General features: G+C 44.1%; 1 non-coding gene across 1 annotated transcript; it reads right to left on the bottom strand.

Annotated features, from left to right (window-relative positions):
- Positions 1-299: 299 nt before the first annotated feature.
- On the bottom strand, positions 300-372 carry Trnak-cuu. The gene has a single exon. It is a non-coding gene; the product is annotated as a tRNA-Lys (tRNA).
- Positions 373-2,640: the final 2,268 nt, after the last annotated feature.

Raw genomic sequence — 2,640 nt, 5'->3', positions numbered from 1 at the left:
CCTTTCTCCTGGTTCCAGTTACATCAGAAGTCCCGCCTAGAGATAATGAAGAATAAGTTGCTGATTGGGTCAACATGCTGACAAACTTGGGGGAGGGGTTTTGCCTTACTTATGCTACCTGGTTTCACTTTTGTAACTGAGAGAGATTGAATGAAACATGGCTGATTAAACACATATGTGTTTGGCTAATTTTTATGAATCTTCCATGTGGATTAAGGTAATAATACGGCTTGCCAGGTCCCTGACCTCTTTCCCAGAAAACCCTTTCATGTTCGTGGCTGCTGGTCAGCTACAGATGGCGCCCAACGTGGCGTTCAAACCCACGACCCTGAGATTAAGAGTCTCATGCTCTACCAACTGAGCTAGCCAGGTCTAAGAAAGTCTTCCTAATTTTGCCTCTCCCTTACCTCAGGAAAATCGTTTTTTAAGGCAGAAACAACATTATTACAAATCTATCCTGTTGTGGTTCAAAGTAATTTTGAACATTGATTTAGAAAATCAATGAAGTCGTGGAACTTATAGAAATATTACAATCTGGCTTGCCTATTCCATGTAAAGTTATTAAATATTTAAAGTTGTTTTTCCTGCTACATCCTAGTAATTTTAAAGATTAAAAGATATTGCTTTTAATGATGATTAAAAGACTTTTATATAATTTCTTTGTCTCTGCTCGGTTAGAGAAGCTAAAGCCTTGATTTTCTCAATATAAGTCAACTTTTAAAGCCTCAGATACATCATATAAATAAATAAATAAATAAATAAATAAATAAATTGTTGCTTATTTAAAGTTACTCTTGGCTAAGACCTCATTTTAAACATCTTTAAAAATTAACTGGTGAGATATATATCTTTTACAGAAAGTAGAAGAAGCTTCTATCACTTGTCTATCGTAATCAATTGCATCTCTTTGACAAAGAGAGAATATTAATACTTCTCTCATTCTAAATAAAGTTTAATATCTTATTATGAAGCTGTTATATATAGATAAAAAATTATATGATATGTGGGCGAGACTTGCCCCTGGTTTATGATTGATAGTCCTACAATTCATTCCAAAAAATGGCAAAAGGTGGGCCGTGAATTAAATGAACTTATTAAGAAAGATGGCAATGAGGTGGTTGGCGACTCCATTTTTTCCTATTGGGGACTCATCAGAGACGTGATCGAGTCAGCCAAAAACGAAAATGGCCTGAGCGAATCCTTGCCGCCCTCTCATGCAGCCTCCTGTTTATCTCTTCAAAATTCTTCCTTTACACTTATTGATATGCCTTCTGACTCCTGCCCTGCTAAGGAATCCTCTGAAAAGCCTCTGTCGCCTAAAGCCCCACCTGTCACTTCTGGCCCTGCCACCTCCTCTTCCTCCCCTCTTTATCCCTCTTTACCGCCCACCTATGAAGATCCTGCCTCCTCCATGGAGCGAGGCTGCTCTCCCTTTTGCGCTCCTGTCATTCCCCTCCACCCCCAAGGTCCTACGCCTCATAAGACCCTTCCCTCCTTGTCTGTGGTTGCCAAGTCCCCCTCCAGTGCCCTCACAACCGTCGGCTCCCCTTGCTACCTTTCTTGTAGAACCTAGTGATGAACCCCTTGAGCATGGCGAGGAGGAGGCCACACAGTACCATTCTGAAGATTGGCCGCTCCTTCTACAGACATCTCCGCCCTCACCCCTTGCACTCCCCCTACGCCTCCCCTCTTGTCACCCTCTTATGCTCCCTGTCAGTTCTCAGGCTGTTTTTGTAAGACTAAGGCTCAGCTTCAACATCAAATTTCTGATGCCGTGGAGATTGTCCACCTTCAGAAACAACTTTCACTTTTGACTATGGGCTTTTCTGCTCCAGTGATTTCCTCCCCTAACCCAGCCCTTACATTTCCCGTTATCCGTTCCCAGACACAGCCAGAGACCATCAGGCCCAACCCCTCTACAGCTGATGGAGGGCAGGCAGACCCTCCCCCTGCTGATAATCACCCATCTTTTTCCCACGCTCCCTCTGTTCATTCTGATCACTCCGATCAGGGAGATGGTGAGGGACTGTCTGATGCCAGTAGTGACTCTGATGGAGGGGAGGAGGTGGTGTCTCCCACCATTTTTCATAGATTTAAATTTAAAAAGCTTGAAAAGCTGAACGTCGCAGTCCGTAATTATGGCCCCAACGCCCCCTTTACCCTCTCACTCCTTGAAGACCTTGCTAAAGGTGGACACCTGACTCCAAATGAGTGGATTACGACTGCTCAGTCAGTCCTCACTCATAGTCAATTTCTTGCCTGGCGTGCCGATTGGGCTGACCTGTGCCGTGATGTCATTAGAAAAAATTACCAACAAGGCCTCCACACTGCTCATAGATGGTGCCTTAGTAAACTTTTGGGCCAGGGGAGATATGCCACCGATGAAAAACAGCGTGCTTTTTCTCTTAGTCTTTTGTCCCATTCCAGCTCTGCAGCCTTCGCTGCTTGGAGAAGCATTCCCTCCCTGGGGACCATTCTTTCACCTATGACAAAAATTTTACAGGGACCCCAAGAACCCTTCAGTGACTTTGTGGCCCGCCTTTTGGAGGCAGCTGAATGCTCCCTTGGCCCCGGTCAGGCCAATAAAAAGTTACTTTCACAATTGGCCTATAAAAATGCCAATACAGCCTGCAAAATGGC

The sequence above is a fragment of the Mastomys coucha genome, unplaced genomic scaffold (assembly GCF_008632895.1).
Source record: "Mastomys coucha isolate ucsf_1 unplaced genomic scaffold, UCSF_Mcou_1 pScaffold6, whole genome shotgun sequence".
Classification (NCBI taxonomy): Eukaryota; Metazoa; Chordata; class Mammalia; order Rodentia; family Muridae; genus Mastomys; species Mastomys coucha.
This window is presented reverse-complemented; position numbering and strand designations above follow the sequence as displayed.